The sequence below is a fragment of the Channa argus genome, unplaced genomic scaffold, assembly GCF_033026475.1.
Source record: "Channa argus isolate prfri unplaced genomic scaffold, Channa argus male v1.0 Contig024, whole genome shotgun sequence".
Lineage (NCBI taxonomy): Eukaryota > Metazoa > Chordata > Actinopteri > Anabantiformes > Channidae > Channa > Channa argus.
In genome coordinates, this window is record NW_027125243.1 from 89,892 (window position 1) to 113,530 (window position 23,639).

Sequence of the window (23,639 nt, forward strand, 5' to 3'; positions counted from 1 at the left end):
ATATGAAGGCAAACCCACTTTCCCTTCAGTATTTTGCTGCAATTGGCAGAAATCAGCTTATTTGGCCTGAAAATGCTTTTAAGCGCATAAAAACTTAAACTCCTTATTTCTGGCTAAATAAAAGATGTTGCAATGACATTTCCATGCTGAACTGAGTTGTTCTGGGTCAAATATGAAGGCAAGCCCACTTTCCTTTCAGTATTTTGCTACAATTGGCATAAATCAGCTCATTCGGCCTTAAAATGCTTTTAAGCGTATAAAAACTTACACTCTTGATTTCTGGCTAAATAAAAGCTTTTGCAATAATATTTAAATGCTGAACTGAGTTGTTCTGGGTTAAAGATGAAGGCAAACCCACTTTCCCTTCAGTATTTTGCTGCAATTGGCAGAAACAAGCATATTTGCTCATTTGGCCTGAAAAACTTCCACTCTTTATTTCTGGCTACATTAAAGCTGTTGCAATGATATCTCAATGCTGAACTGAGTTGTTCTGGGTCAAATATGAAGGCAAACCCACTTTCCTTTCAGTATTTTGCTACAATTGGCAAAAATCAGCTCATTCGGCCTGAAAATGCTTTTAAGCGCATAAAAACTTACACTCTTGTTTTCTGGCTAAACAAAAGCTGTTGCAATGATATTTCAATGCTGAACTGAGTTGTTCTGGGTCAAATATGAAGGCAAACCCACTTTACCTTCAGTATTTTGCTGCAATTGACAGAAACAAGCATATTTGCTCATTCGGCCAGAAAATGCTTGTAAGCGCATATAAATTTACACTCTTGATTTTTGGCTAAATAAAAGCTGTTACAATGATATTTCCATGCTGAACTGAGTTGTTCTGGGTCAAATATGAAGGCAAACCCACTTTCCTTTCCGTATTTTGCCACAATTGGCAGAAATCAGCTCATTCGGCCTGAAAATGCTTTTAAGCGCATAAAAACTTAAACTCCTTATTTCTGGCTAAATAAAAGATGTTGCAATGATATTTCCATGCTGAACTGAGTTGTTCTGGGTCAAATATTAAGGCAAACCCACTTTCCTTTCAGTATTTTGCTGCAATTGACAGAAACAAGCATATGTGCTCATTCGGCCTGAAAATGCTTTTAAGCGCATAAAAACTTACAATCTTGATTTCTGGCTAAATAAAAGCTGTTGTAATGATATTTAAATGCTTAACTGAATTGTTCTGGGTCAAATATGAAGGCAAACCCACTTTCCTTTCCGTATTTTGCTACAATTGGCAGAAATCAGCTCATTCGGCCTGAAAATACGTTTAAGCGCATAAAAGCTTAAACTCCTTATTTCTGGCTAAATAAAAGATGTTGCAATGATATTTCCATGCTGAACTGAGTTGTTCTGGGTCAAATATGAAGGTAAACCCACTTTCCCTTTAGTATTTTGCAACAATTGGCAGAAACAAGCATATTTGTTTATTCGGCCGAAAAATGCTTTTAAGCGCATAAAAACTTACACTCTTGATTTCTGGCTAAATTAAAGCTGTTGCAATGATATTTCCATGCTGAATTGAGTTGTTCTGGGTCAAATATGAAGGCAAACCCACTTTCCTTTCAGTATTTTGCTACAATTGGCAGAAATCAGCTTATTTCGCCTGAAAATGCTTTTAAGCGCATAAAAACTTACACTCTTGAGTTCTGGCTAAATAAAAGCTGTTGTAATGATATTTAAATGCTGAACTGAGTTGTTCTGGTTCAAATATGAAGGCAAACCCACTTTCCCTTCAGTATTTTGCTGCAATTCGCAGAAACAAGCATATTTGCTCATTCGGCCTAAAAAACTTCCACTCTTGATTTCTGGCTAAATAAATGCTGTTGCAATGATATTTCCATGCTGAACTGAGTTGTTCTGGGTCAAATATGAAGGCAAACAAACTTTCCCTTCAGTATTTTGCTGAAATTGGCAGAAATCAGCTCATTTGGCCTGAAAATGCTTTTAAGCGCATAAAAACTTACACTCTTGATTTCTGGCTAAATAAAAGCTGTTGCAATGATATTTCAATGCTGAACTGAGTTGTTTTGTTTCAAATATGAAGGCAAACCCACTTTCCCTTCAGTATTTTGCTGCAATTGGCAGATACAAGCATATTTGCTCATTCGGCCTGAAAAACTTCCACTCTTGATTTCTGGCTAAATAAATGCTGTTGAAATGATATTTCCATGCTGAACTGAGTTGTTCTGGGTCAAATATGAAGGCAAACTCACTTTCCCTTCAGTATTTTGCTGAAATTGGCAGAAATCAGCTCATTTGGCCTGAAAATGCTTTTAAGCGCATAAAAACTTACACTCTTGATTTCTGGCTAAATAAAAGCTGTTGCAATGATATTTCAATGCTGAACTGAGTTGTTCTGTTTCAAATATGAAGGCAAACCCACTTTCCCTTCAGTATTTTGCTGCAATTGGCAGAAATCAGCCTATTTGGCCTAAAAATGCTTTTAAGCGCATAAAAATCTTCCACTCTTGATTTCTGACTAAATAAAAGCTGTTGCAATGACATTTCCATGCTGAATAGCATTTTGCTGGGTCAAATATGAAGGCAAACCCACTTTCCTTTCAGTATCTTGCTGCAATTGGCAGAAACAAGCATATGTGCTCATTCGGCCTGAAAATGCTTTTAAGCGCATAAAAACTTACAATCTTGATTTCTGGCTAAATAAAAGCTGTTGTAATGATATTTAAATGCTGAACTGAGTTGTTCTGGGTCAAATATGAGGGCAAACCCACTTTTCTGTCAGTATTTTGCTGCAATTGGCAGAAACAAGCATATTTACTCATTCGGCCTTAAAAACTTCCACTCTTGATTTCTGGCTAAAAAAAAACTGTTGCAATGATATTTCCATGCTGAACTGAGTTGTTCCGGGTCAAATATGAAGGCAAACCCACTTTCCCTTCAGTATTTTGTTGCAATTGGCAGAAATCAGCTTATTTGGCCTGAAAATGCTTTTAAGCGCATAAAAATCTTCCACTCTTGATTTCTGGCTAAATAAAAGGTGTTGCAATGATATTTTCATGCTGAATTGAGTTGTTCTGGGTCAAATATGAAGGCAAACCAACTTTCCTTTCAGTATTTTGCTGCAATTGGCAGAAACAAGCATATTTGCTCATTCGGCCTGAAAATGCTTTTAGGCGCATAAAAACTTACACTCTTGAGTTCTGGCTAAATAAAAGCTGTTGTAATGATATTTAAATGCTGAACTGAGTTGTTCTGGGTCAAATATGAAGGCAAACCCACTTTCCTGTCAGTATTTTGCTGCAATTGGCAGAAATCAGTTCATTCGGCCTGAAAATGGTTTTAAGCGCATAAAAACTTAAACTCCTTATTTCTGGCTAAATAAAAGATGTTGCAATGATATTTCCATGCTGAACTGAGTTGTTCTGGGTCAAATATTAAGGCAAACCGACTTTCCTTTCAGTATTTTGCTGCAATTGGCAGAAACAAGCATATGTGCTCATTCGGCCTGAAAATGCTTTTAAGCGCATAAAAACTTACAATCTTGATTTCTGGCTAAATAAAAGCTGTTGTAATGATATTTAAATGCTTAACTGAGTTGTTCTGGGTCAAATATGAAGGCAAACCCACTTTCCTTTCCGTATTTTGCTACAATTGGCAGAAATCAGCTCATTCGGCCTGAAAATACGTTTAAGCGCATAAAAGCTTAAACTCCTTATTTCTGGCTAAATAAAAGATGTTGCAATGATATTTCCATGCTGAACTGAGTTGTTCTGGGTCAAATATGAAGGCAAACCCACTTTCCTTTCAGTATTTTGCTGCATTTGGCAGAAACAAGCATATTTGTTTATTCGGCCGAAAAATGCTTTTGAGCGCATAAAAACTTACACTCTTGATTTCTGGCTAAATTAAAGCTGTTGCAATGATATTTCCATGCTGAATTGAGTTGTTCTGGGTCAAATATGAAGGCAAACCCACTTTCCTTTCAGTATTTTGCTACAATTGGCAGAAATCAGCTTATTTCGCCTGAAAATGCTTTTAAGCGCATAAAAACCTTCCACTCTTGATTTCTGGCTAAAAAAAAAGCTGTTGCAATTACATTTCCATACTGAATTGAGTTGTTCTGGTTCAAATATGAAGGCAAACCCACTTTCCTTTCAGTATTTTCCTTCAATTGGCAGAAATCAGCTCATTCGGCCTGAAAATGCTTTTAAGCGCATAAAAACTTACACTCTTGATTGCTGGCTAAATAAAAGCTGTTGCAATGATATTTAAATGCTGAACTGAGTTGTTCTGGGTCAAATATCAAGGCAAACCCATTTTCCTTTCAGTATTTTGCTGCAATTTGCAGAAACAAGCATATTTGCTCATTTGGCCTGAAAAACTTCCACTCTTTATTTCTGGCTAAATTAAAGCTGTTGCAATGATATCTCAATGCTGAACTGAGTTGTTCTGGTTAAAATATGAAGGCAAACCCACTTTCCTTTCAGTATTTTGCTGCAATTGGCAGAAACAAGCATATTTGCTCATTCGGCCTGAAAATGCTTTTAAGCTCATAAAAACTTACACTCTTGATTTCTGGCTAAATAAAAGCTGTTGCAATGATATTTCCATGCTGAACTGAGTTGTTTTGGTTCAAATATGAAGGCAAACCCACTTTCCTTTCAGTATTTTACTGCAATTGGCAGAAACAAGCATATTTGCTCATTTGGCCTGAAAATGCTTTTAAGCGCATAAAAACTTACAATCTTGATTTCTGGCTAAATAAAAGCTGTTGCAATGATATTTCCATGCTGAACTGAGTTGTTCTGGGTCAAATATGAAGGCAAACCCACTTTCCTTTCAGTATTTTGCTTCAATTGGCTGAAACAAGCTCATTCGGCCTGAAAATGCTTTTAAGCGCATAAAAACTTACACTCTTGATTTATGGCTAAATAAAAGATGTTGCAATGATATTTCCATGCTGAACTCAGTTGTTATGGGTCAAATATGAAGGCAAACCCACTTTCCTTTCAGTATTTTGCTGCAATTGGCAGAAATCAGCTCATTCGGCCTGAAAATGCTTTTAAGCGTATAAAAACTTAAACTCCTTATTTCTGGCTAAATAAAAGATGTTGCAATGATATTCCCATGCTGACCTGAGTTGTTCTGGGTCAAATATTAAGGCAAGCCCACTTTCCTTTCAGTATTTTGCTGCAATTGGCAGAAACAAGCTCATTGGGCCTGAAAATGCTTTTAAGCGCATAAAAACTTACAATCTTGATTTCTGACTAAATAAAAGCTGTTGCAATGATATTTTCATGCTGAACTGAGTTGTTCTGGGTCAAATATGAAGGCAAACCCACTTTCCTGTCAGTATTTTGCTGCAATTGTCAGAAACAAGCATATGTGCGTAGTATTTTGCGACAATTGGCAGAAACAAGCATATTTGTTCATTCGGCCGAAAAATGCTTTTAAGCGCATAAAAACTTACACTCTTGATTTCTGGCTAAATAAAAGCTGTTGCAATGATATTTCCATGCTGAACTGAGTTTTTCTGGGTCAAATATGAAGGCAAACCCACTTTCCCTTCAGTATTTTGCTACAATTGGCAGAAATCAGCTCATTCGGCCTGAAAATGGTTTTAAGCGCATATAAATTTCCACTCTTGATTTCTGGCTAAATAAAAGCTGTTGCAATGATATTTCCATGCTACACTGAGTTGTTCTGGGTCAAATATGAAGGCAAACCCACTTTCCTGTCAGTATTTTGCTGCAATTGTCAGAAACAAGGATATGTGCTCATTCGGCCTGAAATTGCTTTTAAGCGCATAAAAACTTACAATCTTGATTTCTGGCTAAATAAAAGCTGTTGTAATGATATTTAAATTATGAACTGAGTTGTTCTGGGTCAAATATGAAGGCAAACCCACTTTCCTTTCCGTATTTTGCTACAATTGGCAGAAATCAGCTCATTGGGCCTGAAAATGCGTTTAAGCGCAAAAAAACTTAAACTCCTTATTTCTGGCTAAATAAAAGATGTTGCAATGATATTTCCATGCTGAACTCAGTTGTTATGGGTCAAATATGAAGGCAAACCCACTTTCCTTTCAGTATTTTGCTGCAATTGGCAGAAATCAGCTCATTCGGCCTGAAAATGCTTTTAAGCGTATAAAAACTTAAACTCCTTATTTCTGGCTAAATAAAAGATGTTTCAATGATATTCCCATGCTGACCTGAGTTGTTCTGGGTCAAATATTAAGGCAAGCCCACTTTCCTTTCAGTATTTTGCTGCAATTGGCAGAAACAAGCTCATTGGGCCTGAAAATGCTTTTAAGCGCATAAAAACTTACAATCTTGATTTCTGACTAAATAAAAGCTGTTGCAATGATATTTTCATGCTGAACTGAGTTGTTCTGGGTCAAATATGAAGGCAAACCCACTTTCCCTTCAGTATTTTGCGACAATTGGCAGAAACAAGCATATTTGTTCATTCGGCCGAAAAATGCTTTTAAGCGCATAAAAACTTACACTCTTGATTTCTGGCTAAATAAAAGCTGTTGCAATGATATTTCCATGCTACACTGAGTTGTTCTGGGTCAAATATGAAGGCAAACCCACTTTCCTGTCAGTATTTTGCTGCAATTGTCAGAAACAAGGATATGTGCTCATTCGGCCTGAAATTGCTTTTAAGCGCATAAAAACTTACAATCTTGATTTCTGGCTAAATAAAAGCTGTTGTAATGATATTTAAATTATGAACTGAGTTGTTCTGGGTCAAATATGAAGGCAAACCCACTTTCCTTTCCGTATTTTGCTACAATTGGCAGAAATCAGCTCATTGGGCCTGAAAATGCGTTTAAGCGCAAAAAAACTTAAACTCCTTATTTCTGGCTAAATAAAAGATGTTGCAATGATATTTTCATGCTGAACTGAGTTGTTCTGGGTCAAATATGAAGGCAAACCCATTTTCCTTTCAGTATTTTGCTGCAATTGGCAGAAACAAGCATATTTGCTCATTCGGCCTGAAAAACTTCCACTCTTTATTTCTGGCTAAATTAAATCAATGCTGAACTGAGTTGTTCTGGGTCAAATATGAAGGCAAAGCCACTTTCCTTTCAGTATTTTGCTACAATTGGCAGAAATCAGCTCATTCGGCCTGAAAATGCTTTTAAACGCATAAAAACGTACACTCTTGTTTTCTGGCTAAACAAAAGCTGTTGCAATGATATTTCAATGCTGAACTGAGTTGTTCTGGGTCAAATATGAAGGCAAACCCACTTTACCTTCAGTATTTTGCTGCAATTGGCAGAAACAAGCATATTTGCTCATTCGGCCAGAAAACGCTTGTAAGCGCATATAAATTTACACTCTTGATTTCTGGCTAAATAAAAGCTGTTGCAATGATATTTCCATGCTGAACTGAGTTGTTCTGGGTCAAATATGAAGGCAAACCCACTTTCCTTTCCGTATTTTGCCACAATTGGCAGAAATCAGCTCATTCGGCCTGAAAATGCTTTTAAGCGCATAAAAACTTAAACTCCTTATTTCTGGCTAAATAAAAGATGTTGCAATGATATTTCCATGCTGAACTGAGTTGTTCTGGGTCAAATATGAAGGCAAACCCACTTTCCCTTTAGTATTTTGCGACAATTGGCAGAAACAAGCATATTTGTTTATTCGACCGAAAAATGCTTTTAAGCGCATAAAAACTTACACTCTTGATTTCTGGCTAAATTAAAGCTGTTGCAATGATATTTCCATGCTGAATTGAGTTGTTCTGGGTCAAATATGAAGGCAAACCCACTTTCCTTTCAGTATTTTGCTACAATTGGCAGAAATCAGCTTATTTCGCCTGAAAATGCTTTTAAGCGCATAAAAATCTTCCACTCTTGATTTCTGGCTAAAAAAAAAGCTGTTGCAATGACATTTCCATGCTGAATTGAGTTGTTCTGGTTCAAATATGAAGGCAAACCCACTTTCCTTTCAGTATTTTCCTTCAATTGGCAGAAATAAGCTCATTCGGCCTGAAAATGCTTTTAAGCGCATAAAAACTTACACTCTTGATTGCTGGCTAAATAAAAGCTGTTGCAATGATATTTAAATGCTGAACTGAGTTGTTCTGGGTCAAATATCAAGGCAAACCCATTTTCCTTTCAGTATTTTGCTGCAATTGGCAGAAACAAGCATATTTGCTCATTTGGCCTGAAAAACTTCCACTCTTTATTTCTGAGTAAATTAAAGCTGTTGCAATGATATCTCAATGCTGAACTGAGTTGTTATGCATCAAATATGAAGGCAAACCCACTTTCCTTTCCGTATTTTGCTACAATTGGCAGAAATCAGCTCATTCGGGCTGAAAATGCTTTTAAGCGTATAAAAACTTAAACTCCTTATTTCTGGCTAAATAAAAGATGTTGCAATGATATTTCCATGCTGACCTGAGTTGTTCTGGGTCAAATATTAAGGCAAGCCCACTTTCCTTTCAGTATTTTGCTGCAATTGGCAGAAACAAGCATAAGTGCTCATTCGGCCTGAAAATGCTTTTAAGCGCATAAAAACTTACAATCTTGATTTCTGACTAAATAAAAGCTGTTGCAATGATATTTTCATGCTGAACTGAGTTGTTCTGGGTCAAATATGAAGGCAAACCCACTTTCCCTTCAGTATTTTGCGACAATTGGCAGAAACAAGCATATTTGTTCATTCGGCCGAAAAATGCTTTTAAGCGCATAAAAACTTACACTCTTGATTTCTGGCTAAATAAAAGCTGTTGCAATGATATTTCCATGCTGAACTGAGTTGTTCTGGGTCAAATATGAAGGCAAACCCACTTTCCCTTCAGTATTTTGCTACAATTGGCAGAAATCAGCTCATTCGGCCTGACAATGGTTTTAAGCGCATATAAATTTCCACTCTTGATTTCTGGCTAAATAAAAGCTGTTGCAATGATATTTCCATGCTAAACTGAGTTGTTCTGGGTCAAATATGAAGGCAAACCCACTTTCCCTTCAGTATTTTGCTACAATTGGCAGAAATCAGCTCATTCGGCCTGAAAATGGTTTTAAGCGCATAAAAACTTAAACTCCTTATTTCTGGCTAAATAAAAGATGTTGCAATGATATTTCCATGCTGAACTGAGTTGTTCTGGGTCAAATATTAAGGCAAACCGACTTTCCTTTCAGTATTTTGCTGCAATTGGCAGAAACAAGCATATGTGCTCATTCGGCCTGAAAATGCTTTTAAGCGCATAAAAACTTACAATCTTGATTTCTGGCTAAATAAAAGCTGTTGTAATGATATTTAAATTATGAACTGAGTTGTTCTGGGTCAAATATGAAGGCAAACCCACTTTCCTTTCCGTATTTTGCTACAATAGGCAGAAATCAGCTCATTCGGCCTGAAAATGCTTTAAGCGCAAAAAAACTTAAACTCCTTATTTCTGGCTAAATAAAAGATGTTGCAATGATATTTCCATGCTGAACTGAGTTGTTCTGGGTCAAATATGAAGGCAAACCCACTTTCTCGTCAGTATTTTGCTACAATTGGCAGAAATCAGCTCATTCGGCCTGAAATTGCTTTTAAGCGCATAAAAACTTACAATCTTGATTTCTGACTAAATAAAAGCTGTTGCAATGATATTTTCATGCTGAACTGAGTTGTTCTGGGTCAAATATGAAGGCAAACCCACTTTCCCTTCAGTATTTTGCGACAATTGGCAGAAACAAGCATATTTGTTCATTCGACCGAAAAATGCTTTTAAGCGCATAAAAACTTACACTCTTGATTGCTGACTAAATAAAAGCTGTTGCAATGATATTTCCATGCTGAACTGAGTTGTTCTGGGTCAAATATGAAGGCAAACCCACTTTCCTTTCAGTATTTTGCTACAATTGGCAGAAATCAGCTCATTCGGCCTGAAAATGGTTTTAAGCGCATAAAAACTTCCACTCTTGATTTCTGGCTAAATAAAAGCTGTTGCAATGATATTTCCATGCTGAACTGAGTTGTTCTGGGTCAAATATGAAGGCAAACCCACTTTCCCTTCAGTATTTTGCTGCAATTGGCAGAAACAAGCATATTTGCTCATTCGGCCTAAAAAACTTCCACTCTTGATTTCTGGCTAAATAAAAGCTGTTGCAATAATATTTCCATGCTGAACTGAGTTGTTCTGGGTCAAATATGAAGGCAAACCCACTTTCCTTTCAATATTTTGCTGCAATTGGCAGAAACAAGCATATTTGCTCATTCGGCCTGAAAATGCTTTTAAGCGCATAAAAACTAACACTCTTGATTTCTGGCTAAATAAAATCTGTTGCAATGATATTTCCATGCTGAACTGAGTTGTTCTGGGTCAAATATGAAGGCAAACCCACTTTCCCTTCAGTATTTTGCTGCAATTGGCAGAAATCAGCTTATTTGGCCTAAAAATGCTTTTAAGCGCATAAAAATCTTCAACTCTTGATTTTTGGCTAAATAAAAGCTGTTGCAATGACATTTCCATGCTGAATAGCATTTTTCTGGGTCAAATATGAAGGCAAACCCACTTTCCTTTCAGTATTTTGCTGCAATTGGCAGAAACAAGCATATGTGCTCATTCGGCCTGAAAATGCTTTTAAGCGCATAAAAACTTACAATGTTGATTTTTGGCTAAATAAAAGCTGTTGTAATGATATTTAAATGCTGAACTGAGTTGTTCTGGGTCAAATATGGAGGCAAACCCACTTTCCTTTCAGTATCTTGCTGCAATTGGCAGAAACAAGTATATGTGCTCATTCGGCCTGAAAATGCTTTTAAGCGCATAAAAACTTAAACTCCTTATTTCTGGCTAAATAAAAGCTGTTGCAATGATATTTCCATGCTGAACTGAGTTGTTCTGGGTCAAATATGAAGGCAAACCCACTTTCCCTTCAGTATTTTGCTGCAATTGGCAGAAATCAGCTTATTTGGCCTAAAAATGCTTTTAAGCGCATAAAAATCTTCCACTCTTGATTTCTGACTAAATAAAAGCTGTTGCAATGACATTTCCATGCTGAATAGCATTTTTCTGGGTCAAATATGAAGGCAAACCCACTTTCCTTTCAGTATTTTGCTGCAATTGGCAGAAACAAGCATATGTGCTCATTCGGCCTGAAAATGCTTTTAAGCGCATAAAAACTTACAATCTTGATTTCTGGCTAAATAAAAGCTGTTGTAATGATATTTAAATGCTGAACTGAGTTGTTCTGGGTCAAATATGAGGGCAAACCCACTTTCCTGTCAGTATTTTGCTGCAATTGGCAGAAACAAGCATATTTGCTCATTCGGCCTAAAAAACTTCCACTCTTGATTTCTGGCTAAATAAAAACTGTTGCAATGATATTTCCATGCTGAACTGAGATGTTCCGGGTCAAATATGAAGGCAAACCCACTTTCCCTTCAGTATTTTGCTGCAATTGGCAGAAACAAGTATATGTGCTCATTCGGCCTGAAAATGCTTTTAAGCGCATAAAAACTTAAACTCCTTATTTCTGGCTAAATAAAAGCGGTTGAAATGATATTTCCATGCTGAACTGAGTTGTTCTGGTTCAAATATGAAGGCAAACCCACTTTCCCTTCAGTATTTTGCTGCAATTGGCAGAAACAAGCATATTTGCTCATTCGGCCTAAAAAACTTCCACTCTTGATTTCTGGCTAAATAAAAGGTGTTGCAATGATATTTCAATGCTGAACTGAGTTGTTCTGTGTCAAATATGAAGGCAAACCCACTTTACCTTCAGTATTTTGCTGCAATTGGCAGAAATCAGCTGATTTGGCCTGAAAATGCTTTTAAGCGCATACAAACTTACACTCTCTCTTTCTGGCTAGATAAAAGCTGTTGCAATGACATTTCCATGCTGAACTGAGTTGTTCTGTATCAAATATGAAGGCAAACCCACTTTCCTGTCAGTATTTTGCTGCAATTGGCAGAAACAAGCATATGTACTCGTTCGGGCTGAAAATGCTTTTAAGCGCATAAAAATCTTCCACTCTTGATTTCTGGCTAAATAAAAGCTGTTGCAATGACATTTCCATGCTGAATTGCATTTTTCTGGGTCAAATATGAAGGCAAACCCACTTTCCTTTCAGTATTTTGCTACAATTGGCAGAAACAAGCATATGTGCTCATTCGGCCTGAAAATGCTTTTAAGCGCATAAAAACTTACAATCTTGATTTCTGGCTAAATAAAATGTGTTGCAATGATATTTCCATGCTGAACTGAGTTGTTCTGGGTCAAATATGAAGGCAAACCCACTTTCTCGTCAGTATTTTGCTGCAATTGGCAGAAACAAGCATAAGTGCTCATTCGGCCTAAAAATGCTTTTAAGCGCATAAAAATCTTCCACTCTTGATTTCTGGCTGAATAAAAGCTGTTGCAATGATATTTCCATGCTGAACTGAGTTGTTCTGGGTCAAATATGAAGGCAAACCCACGTTCCCTTCAGTATTTTGCTGCAATTGGCAGAAATCAGCTTATTTGGCCTAAAAATGCTTTTAAGCGCATAAAAATCTTCCACTCTTGATTTCTGGCTAAATAAAAGCTGTTGCAATGACATTTCCATGCTGAATAGCATTTTTCTGGGTCAAATATGAAGGCAAACCCACTTTCCTTTCAGTATTTTGCTGCAATTGGCAGAAACAAGCATATGTGCTCATTCGGCCTGAAAATGCTTTTAAGCGCATAAAAACTTACAATGTTGATTTTTGGCTAAATAAAAGCTGTTGTAATGATATTTAAATGCTGAACTGAGTTGTTCTGGGTCAAATATGGAGGCAAACCCACTTTCCTTTCAGTATCTTGCTGCAATTGGCAGAAACAAGTATATGTGCTCATTCGGCCTGAAAATGCTTTTAAGCGCATAAAAACTTAAACTCCTTATTTCTGGCTAAATAAAAGCTGTTGCAATGATATTTCCATGCTGAACTGAGTTGTTTTGGGTCAAATATGAAGGCAAACCCACTTTCCCTTCAGTATTTTGCTGCAATTGGCAGAAATCAGCTTATTTGGCCTAAAAATGCTTTTAAGCGCATAAAAATCTTCCACTCTTGATTTCTGACTAAATAAAAGCTGTTGCAATGACATTTCCATGCTGAATTGAGTTGTTCTGGGTCAAATATGAGGGCAAACCCACTTTCCTGTCAGTATTTTGCTGCAATTGGCAGAAACAAGTATATTTGCTCATTCGGCCTAAAAAACTTCCACTCTTGATTTCTGGCTAAAAAAAAACTGTTGCAATGATATTTCCATGCTGAACTGAGTTGTTCCGGGTCAAATATGAAGGCAAACCCACTTTCCCTTCAGTATTTTGCTGCAATTGGCAGAAACAAGTATATGTGCTCATTCGGCCTGAAAATGCTTTTAAGCGCATAAAAACTTAAACTCCTTATTTCTGGCTAAATAAAAGCGGTTGCAATGATATTTCCATGCTGAACTGAGTTGTTCTGGTTCAAATATGAAGGCAAACCCACTTTCCTTTCAGTATTTTGCTGCAATTGGCAGAAACAAGCATATTTGCTCATTCGGCCTAAAAAACTTCCACTCTTGATTTCTGGCTAAATAAAAGCTGTTGCAATGATATTTCAATGCTGAACTGAGTTGTTCTGTGTCAAATATGAAGGCAAACCCACTTTACCTTCAGTATTTTGCTGCAATTGGCAGAAATCAGCTGATTTGGCCTGAAAATGCTTTTAAGCGCATACAAACTTACACTCTCTCTTTCTGGCTAAATAAAAGCTGTTGCAATGATATTTCAATGCTGAACTGAGTTGTTCTGTATCAAATATGAAGGCAAACCCACTTTCCTGTCAGTATTTTGCTGCAATTGTCAGAAACAAGCATATGTGCTCGTTCGGCCTGAAAATGCTTTTAAGCGCATAAAAATCTTCCACTCTTGATTTCTGGCTAAATAAAAGCTGTTGCAATGACATTTCCATGCTGAATTGCATTTTTCTGGGTCAAATATGAAGGCAAACCCACTTTCCTTTCAGTATTTTGCTACAATTGGCAGAAACAAGCATATGTGCTCATTCGGCCTGAAAATGCTTTTAAGCGCATAAAAACTTACAATCTTGATTTCTGGCTAAATAAAAGGTGTTGCAATGATATTTCCATGCTGAACTGAGTTGTTCTGGGTCAAATATGAAGGCAAACCCACCTTCCTTTCAGTATTTTGCTGCAATTGGCAGAAACAAGCATATTTGCTCATTCGGCCTAAAAAACTTCCACTCTTGATTTCTGGCTAAATTAAAGGTGTTGCAATGATATTTCCATGCTGAACTGAGTTGTTCTGGGTCAAATATGAAGGCAAACTCACTTTCCCTTCAGTATTTTGCTGAAATTGGCAGAAATCAGCTCATTTGGCCTGAAAATGCTTTTAAGCGCATAAAAACGTACACTCTTGATTTCTGGCTAAATAAAGGCTGTTGCAATGATATTTCAATGCTGAACTGAGTTGTTCTGTGTCAAATATGAAGGCAAACCCACTTTACCTTCAGTATTTTGCTGCAATTGGCAGAAATCAGCTGATTTGGCCTGAAAATTCTTTTAAGCGCATAAAAACTTACCCTCTTGAGTTCTGGCTAAATAAAAGCTGTTGTAATGATATTAAAATGCTGAACTGAGTTGTTCTGGGTCAAATATGAAGGCAAACCCACTTTCCTGTCAGTATTTTGCTGCAATTGGCAGAAACAAGCATATTTGCTCATTCGCCCTAAAAAACTTCCACTCTTGATTTCTGGCTAAAAAAAAACTGTTGCAATGATATTTCCATGCTGAACTGAGTTGTTCCGGGTCAAATATGAAGGCAAACCCACTTTCCTTTCAGTATTTTGCTACAATTGGCAGAAATCAGCTCATTCGGCCTGAAAATGCTTTTAAGCGCATAAAAACTTACACTCTTGTTTTCTGGCTAAACAAAAGCTGTTGCAATGATATTTCAATGCTGAACTGAGTTGTTCTGGGTCAAATATGAAGGCAAACCCACTTTACCTTCAGTATTTTGCTGCAATTGACAGAAACAAGCATATTTGCTCATTCGGCCAGAAAATGCTTGTAAGCGCATATAAATTTACACTGTTGATTTCTGGCTAAATAAAAGCTGTTGCAATGATATTTCCATGCTGAACTGAGTTGTTCTGGGTCAAATATGAAGGCAAACCCACTTTCCTTTCCGTATTTTGCCACAATTGGCAGAAATCAGCTCATTCGGCCTAAAAATGCTTTTAAGCGCATAAAAACTTAAACTTCTTATTTCTGGCTAAATAAAAGATGTTGCAATGATATTTCCATGCTGAACTGAGTTGTTCTGTATCAAATATGAAGGCAAACCCACTTTCCTGTCAGTATTTTGCTGCAATTGTCAGAAACAAGCATATGTGCTCGTTCGGCCTGAAAATGCTTTTAAGCGCATAAAAACTTACAATCTTGATTTCTGGCTAAATAAAAGCTGTTGTAATGATATTAAAATGCTGAACTGAGTTGTTCTGGGTCAAATATGAAGGCAAACCCACTTTCCTGTCAGTATTTTGCTGCAATTGGCAGAAACAAGCATATTTGCTCATTCGGCCTAAAAAGCTTCCACTCTTGATTTCTGGCTTAAAAAAAACTATTGCAATGATATTTCCATGCTGAACTGAGTTGTTCCGGGTCAAATTCGAAGGCAAACCCACTTTCCCTTCAGTATTTTGCTGCAATTGGCAGAAATCAGCTTATTTGGCCTGAAAATGCTTTAAGCGCATAAAAATCTTCCACTCTTGATTTCTGGCTAAATAAAAGCTGTTGCAATGACATTTCCATGCTGAATTGCATTTTTCTGGGTTAAATATGAAGGCAAACCCACTTTCCTTTCAATATTTTGCTACAATTGGCAGAAACAAGCATATGTGCTCATTCGGCCTGAAAATGCTTTTAAGCGCATAAAAACTTACAATCTTGATTTCTGGCTAAATAAAAGGTGTTGCAATGATATTTCCATGCTGAACTGAGTTGTTCTGGGTCAAATATGAAGGCAAACTCACTTTCCCTTCAGTATTTTGCTGAAATTGGCATAAATCAGTTCATTTGGCCTGAAAATGCTTTTAAGCGCATAAAAACTTACAATCTTGATTTCTGGCTAAATAAAAGCTGTTGTAATGATATTTAAATGCTGAACTGAGTTGTTCTGGGTCAAATATGAGGGCAAACCCACTTTCCTGTCAGTATTTTGCTGCAATTGGCAGAAACAAGCATATTTGCTCATTCGGCCTAAAAAACTTCCACTCTTGATTTCTGGCTAAAAAAAAACTGTTGCAATGATATTTCCATGCTGAACTGAGTTGTTCCGGGTCAAATATGAAGGCAAACCCACTTTCCCTTCAGTATTTTGCTGCAATTGGCAGAAACAAGTATATGTGCTCATTCGGCCTGAAAATGCTTTTAAGCGCATAAAAACTTAAACTCCTTATTTCTGGCTAAATAAAAGCGGTTGCAATGATATTTCCATGCTGAACTGAGTTGTTCTGGTTCAAATATGAAGGCAAACCCACTTTCCCTTCAGTATTTTGCTGCAATTGGCAGAAACAAGCATATTTGCTCATTCGGCCTAAAAAACTTCCACTCTTGATTTCTGGCTAAATAAATGCTGTTGCAATGATATTTCCATGCTGAACTGAGTTGTTCTGGGTCAAATATGAGGGCAAACCCACTTTACCTTCAGTATTTTGCTGCAATTGGCAGAAATCAGCTGATTTGGCCTGAAAATGCTTTTAAGCGCATACAAACTTACACTCTCTCTTTCTGGCTAGATAAAAGCTGTTGCAATGACATTTCCATGCTGAACTGAGTTGTTCTGTATCAAATATGAAGGCAAACCCACTTTCCTGTCAGTATTTTGCTGCAATTGTCAGAAACAAGCATATGTGCTCGTTCGGCCTGAAAATGCTTTTAATTCAATTCAATTCAACTTTATTTATATAGCGCCAATTCACAACAAAGTCATCTCAGGGCACTTTACAGAATAACGTCACGATTATATAGATATATAAAGAGAACCCAACAATTCCCCCTGGAGCAAGCCATAGGCAACAGTGGAGAGGAAAAACTCCCTTTAACGGAAGAAACCTCCAGCAGAACCAGGCTCAGGGTGGACGGCCATCTGCCTCGACCGGTTGGGGTGAGTGGAAAGGGGAGAGAGAAAAGAACAGAGCAATAAAAAGCAATAACAAAACATCGGGCAGATTGGTAGGACCAGTAGCTGCACGCTGGAAGACACACAGCTTCAAAGCCGGGGGACACCTGCAGAAAGGGACAGAGAGAGGGGGACAGAGGAGGACAAAGACAACTACGGGAGAGAACACACAGAGTTAATGACATACAGTGGTGAGAATTGCGGGGTGAGAGGAGAGGAGAGATGGTCAAGAGGAGGAAAGGAGCTCAGTGCATTGGGGGGTGGGTCCCCCAGCAGTCTAAGCCTATGGCAGCATAACTATAACTAACTATATGCTTTATTAAAGAGGAAGGTTTTAAGCTTAGACTTAAAAGTAGAGAGGGTGTCTGCTTCCCGAATCTGAACTGGGAGCTGGTTCCACAAGAGAGGAGCTTGATAGCTAAAGGCTCTACCTCCCATTCTACTTTTGGAAATTCTGGGAACCACAAGTAGGCCTGCATTCTGAGAGCGAAGTGGTCTACTGGGATGATATGGTGCTATGAGGTCTTCTATATATGATGGAGCCTGACCATTCAGAGCTTTATATGTAAGAAGCAGGGTTTTAAATTCTATTCTAAATTTAATGGGAAGCCAATGGAGAGAAGCTAGTGAAGGTGAAATATGATCTCTCTTGCTAGTTCCAGTCAGCACTCTTGCTGCAGCATTTTGGATTAATTGCAGGCTCTTTAGGGAGTTACTGGGGCATCCTGAAAGTAGGGAATTACAGTAGTCCAACCTAGAAGTAACAAATGCATGGACCAGTTTTTCGGCATCACTTTGAGACAGTATGCTCCTAATTTTGGCAATGTTCCGTAGGTGGAAGAAGGCTGTTCTAGAGATTTGTTTTATATGTGACTTAAAGGACAGATCCTGATCAAAAATAACTCCAAGGTTCCTTGCAGTAGTACTGGAGGCCAGACTTATGCCATCTAGGGTAACAATATGGTTGGACATCATATCTCTGATATTTTTGGGCCCAAATACTATGACTTCAGTTTTGTCTGAGTTTAAAAGTAAAAAATTGTGGGACATCCAGGCCTTTATGTCTTGTAGGCATGCTTGAAGCTTTATTAACTGATTATTTTCATCTGGTTCCATAGATAAATATAGCTGGGTATCATCAGCATAACAGTGGAAATTTATGGAGTGTTTTCTAATAATGTTGCCTAAAGGAGACATATATAAAGTAAAAAGTATTGGTCCTAACACAGAGCCTTGTGGAACTCCATAGCTAACCTTTGTGTGCATGGAGGATTCATTATTAACATGAACAAATTGAAATCTATCAGACAGATAGGATTTAAACCAACCTAGTGCAGTTCCTGTAATTGCAATTTCATGTTCCAGTCTCTGTAATAAAATGTTATGATCAATGGTATCAAATGCGGCACTAAGATCTAACAGAACAAGTATAGAGATGAGTCCAGTATCTGAGGCCATGAGAAGATCGTTGGTGACTTTTACCAGTGCTGTTTCTGTACTATGATGAACTCTAAATCCTGACTGAAACTCTTCATACAAACTATTCCTATGGAGGTGATCACATAATTGTTTTGCGACTACTTTTTCAATTATTTTAGAAATAAAGGGGAGATTAGATATTGGTCTGTAATTGGCTAAAACACCTGGGTCAAGACAGGGTTTTTTAAGTAATGGTTTAATTACAGCTACCTTATAGGCCTGTGGTACATAGCCTGTTTCTAAAGATAGATTGATGATATCTAATATGAACGTATCTATTAAGGGTAAAGCTTCCTTGAGCAGCTTAATTGGAATAGGGTCTAGCAGACAGGTTGTTGGTTTAGATGAGGTAATAATTGAAGTTAGCTCAGAGAGATCTATGGGTAAAAAGCAGTCTAACAGGGAGTGGGGCCTTATCCATGATTCTAGCACTGCTGTACATGAAGATCTATCTGTAATTTTTGGGGGGAGGATCTGGTGAATACTTTCTCTAATAGCTACAATTTTATTCATAAAGAAGGTCATGAAGTCATTGCTGCTCAAAGTTAAGGGAATAGTAGGCTCAACAGAACTATGGCTCTTAGTCAGCCTGGCTACAGTGCTGAACAGAAACCGGGGGTTGTTCTTGTTTTCTTCTATTAATGATGAATAATATGCTGTTCTGGCATCACTGAGAGCTTTTTTGTACGTTTTTAAACTATTTTTCCAGGCTAAATGAGATTCTTCTAACTTTCTGGAACGCCACTTCCTTTCTAACTTTCGTGTTTCCTGTTTTAAGTTGCGTGTTTGTGAACTATACCATGGAGATCGCCTCTGCTGATTTACTGCCTTCTTTTTTAGAGGGGCAACACTATCGAGTATTGTACGTAGTGAGGCTGCAGAATTGTCAACAAGATAATCTACTTGTGCAGGAGTAACATTAAGGAGACTACTTCCCATTGTATTAACATATGGTGAAGCAAATGATGAAGAAATAATTTCTTTAAATTTGTCGACAGCTTTTTCACTTAAGCATCTGCTATAGTGGAATTTTTCCCTAACTGCTATATAGTCCGTTATTGTAAATTCAAATGTTATTAAAAAATGGTCAGACAGAAGAGAGTTGTGAGGACATATTGTTAAATTATCTGTTTCAATTCCATACGTAAGGACAAGGTCTAACGTGTGACTAAAACAGTGAGTGGGTTTATTTACATTTTGGGAAAAACCAATTGAATCTAATAATGAATTAAACGCAGTGCTCAGGCAGTTACTGTCAGCATCTACATGAATGTTAAAGTCACCCACTATAATGACTTTATCTGTACTAAGCACTAAATCAGCTAGAAAATCAGAAAATTCAATCAAAAACTCTGAATAAGGGACTGGAGGACGGTACACGATAACAAATAATAGTGGTTTTTGAGTTTTCCAGTTTGGGTGTGAAAGGCTAAGAGTAAGGCTCTCAAATGAGTTATAACTATGTTTAGGTCTAGGGTTTATTGATAAGCTACAATGGAAGATTGCTGCAACTCCTCCACCTCGGCCTGTGCTTCTAGGAACATGATAATTATTGTGACTTGGGGGGGTTGACTCATTTAGACTGACATATTCTTCCTGCTGCAACCAAGTTTCAGTGAGACAAAATAAATCGAATTGATGATCGCTTATTAAGTCATTTACTACTACTAGAGATTTAGAAGAGAGAGATCTGATATTTAATAATCCACATTTAATAGTTTTGGGGTTTTGTTCTGTAAGAGGAGTAGTCTTAACTTTTATTAGGTTATTATGATTAACTCCTCTTGTTGTCATATTTACTTTATGTAATTTAGGTCGGGGAACAGACACAGTCTCTATAGGTATGTGGGAGTTGTGGGGGGGTGACGGTTGTAAGGATACTGCAGAGAGGCGTGTAGGACAGGATCTCTGCATCCTAGGCTCAACTCTGGATTGTCATACTTTTGGTTGTCTAATAAAACCAGCCATATTTCTGGATAAGAAAGCTGCACCATCTAAAGTAGGATGGATGCCATCTCTCCTAATCAGCCTAGGTTTTCCCCAAAAACGTTTCCAATTGTCTATGTAGCCCACATCGTTTGCTGGACACCACCTAGACAGCCAGCGGTTGAATGACGACATGCGGGTGTACATGTCATCACTGGTCAGATTTGGCAGGGGACCAGAGAAAATTACGGAGTCCGACATTGTTTTTGCAAAGTTACACACCGATTCAACATTCATTTTAGTGACCTCCGATTTACGTAATCGGGCGTCATTAACTCCCACGTGAATAATAATATTACTGTATTTACGTTTATCCTTAGCCAGGAGTTTCAAATATGATTCAACGTCGCCCGCTCTGGCCCCAGGAAGACATTTGACTACGGCCGCTGGAGTCTCTAACTTCACGTTTCTGACTATGGAGCTGCCAATTACCAGAGTTGGTTTCTCAGCGGGTGTGTCGCTGAGTGGGGAAAATCGATTAGAAACATGAACCGACTGGAGGTGAACCTCGGGCGTCTGTTTGGCATTAGATCTCTTACGAACCGTCACCCAGCCGGACTGGCTTCCCGGCTGCTCGGGAACTGCCGGGGGACAGCTAGCAGGGGCTACGCTAGGTCGGCCCGCACCAGCTACCGGGGCCTGACTAGCGGAGTTGTTTTCCATGGTGCGGAGCCGTGCTTCCAATTCCGTGAGCCTCGCCTCCAAAGCTGCAAAAACCTTACACTTATTACATATACCATTATCACTAAAGGAGGCAGAGGAAAAACTGAACATGAGACACACCGAGCAAGTGAGAGAAGGAGAGACAGAGGGAGACAGAGAAGCCATTGCTAATGTTTAACTGCTAAGCTAGCGAAGCTAATATAAGTGAAATGTGGAATTTGTAAACTTTAGCTGGTTATGTTTTGCAAAAGCAGGTGCTTGTGCAATACAAGCGTATGTTACGACTAAGTATTAATTCTTGTGTGAAGAAATCACTTATTTAAGTAAAAATAACAGCTACAATTAATCAATAAACAGTCTTTCGGTAGAAACCCAAGAGTGTGCAGAAACAGGAAGTGACGCAATACGCTTACCGCAAATCTGGATGGTCCACAATTGCATTCTCCATTATCATGTAACCCACAGCTGAAGCGCATAAAAACTTACAATCTTGATTTCTGGCTAAATAAAACCTGTTGTAATGATATTAAAATGCTGAACTGAGTTGTTCTGGGTCAAATATGAAGGCAAACCCACTTTCCTGTCAGTATTTTGCTGCAATTGGCAGAAACAAGCATATTTGCTCATTCGGCCTAAAAAACTTCCACTCTTGATTTCTGGCTAAAAAAAAACTGTTGCAATGATATTTCCATGCTGAACTGAGTTGTTCCGATTAAATATGAAGGCAAACCCACTTTCCCTTCAGTATTTTGCTGCAATTGGCAGAAATCAGCTTATTTGGCCTGAAAATGCTTTTAAGCGCATAAAAATCTTCCACTCTTGATTTCTGGCTAAATAAAAGCTGTTGCAATGACATTTCCATGCTGAATTGCATTTTTCTGGGTCAAATATGAAGGCAAACCCACTTTCCTTTCAGTATTTTGCTACAATTGGCAGAAACAAGCATATGTGCTCATTCGGCCTGAAAATGCTTTTAAGCGCATAAAAACTTACAATCTTGATTTCTGGCTAAATAAAAGGTGTTGCAATGATATTTCCATGCTGAACTGAGTTGTTCTGGGTCAAATATGAAGGCAAACCCACCTTCCTTTCAGTATTTTGCTGCAATTGGCAGAAACAAGCATATTTGCTCATTCGGCCTAAAAAATTTCCACTCTTGATTTCTGGCTAAATAAAAGGTGTTGCAATGATATTTCCATGCTGAACTGAGTTGTTCTGGGTCAAATATGAAGGCAAACTCACTTTCCCTTCAGTATTTTGCTGAAATTGGCAGAAATCAGCTCATTTGGCCTGAAAATGCTTTTAAGCGCATAAAAACGTACACTCTTGATTTCTGGCTAAAAAAAAGCTGTTGCAATGATATTTCAATGCTGAACTGAGTTGTTCTGTGTCAAATATGAAGGCAAACCCACTTTACCTTCAATATTGTGCTGCAATTGGCAGAAATCAGCTGATTTGGCCTGAAAATGCTTTTAAGCGCATAAAAACTTACCCTCTTGAGTTCTGGCTAAATAAAAGCTGTTGTAATGATATTTAAATGCTGAACTGAGTTGTTCTGGGTCAAATATGAAGGCAAACCCACTTTCCCTTCAGTATTTTGCTGCAATTGGCAGAAATCAGCTTATTTGGCCTGAAAATGCTTTTAAGCGTATAAAAATCTTCCACTCTTGATTTCTGGCTAAATAAAAGCTGTGGCAATGATATTTCCATGCTGAACTGAGTTGTTCTGGGTCAAATATGAAGGCAAACCCACTTTCCCTTCAGTATTTTGCTGCAATTGGCAGAAATCAGCTTATTTGGCCTGAAAATGCTTTTAAGCGCATAAAAATCTTCCACTCTTGATTTCTGGCTGAATAAAAGCTGTTGCAATGATATTTCCATGCTGAACTGAGTTGTTCTGGGTCAAATATGAAGGCAAACCCACTTTCCCTTCAGTATTTTGCTGCAATTGGCAGAAATCAGCTTATTTGGCCTAAAAATGCTTTTAAGCGCATAAAAATCTTCCACTCTTGATTTCTGGCTAAATAAAAGCTGTTGCAATGACATTTCCATGCTGAATAGCATTTTTCTGGGTCAAATATGAAGGCAAACCCACTTTCCTTTCAGTATTTTGCTGCAATTGGCAGAAACAAGCATATGTGCTCATTCGGCCTGAAAATGCTTTTAAGCGCATAAAAACTTACAATCTTGATTTCTGGCTAAATAAAAGCTGTTGTAATGATATTTAAATGCTGAACTGAGTTGTTCTGGGTCAAATATGAGGGCAAACCCACTTTCCTGTCAGTATTTTGCTGCAATTGGCAGAAACAAGCATATTTGCTCATTCGGCCTAAAAAACTTCCACTCTTGATTTCTGGCTAAATAAAAGGTGTTGCAATGATATTT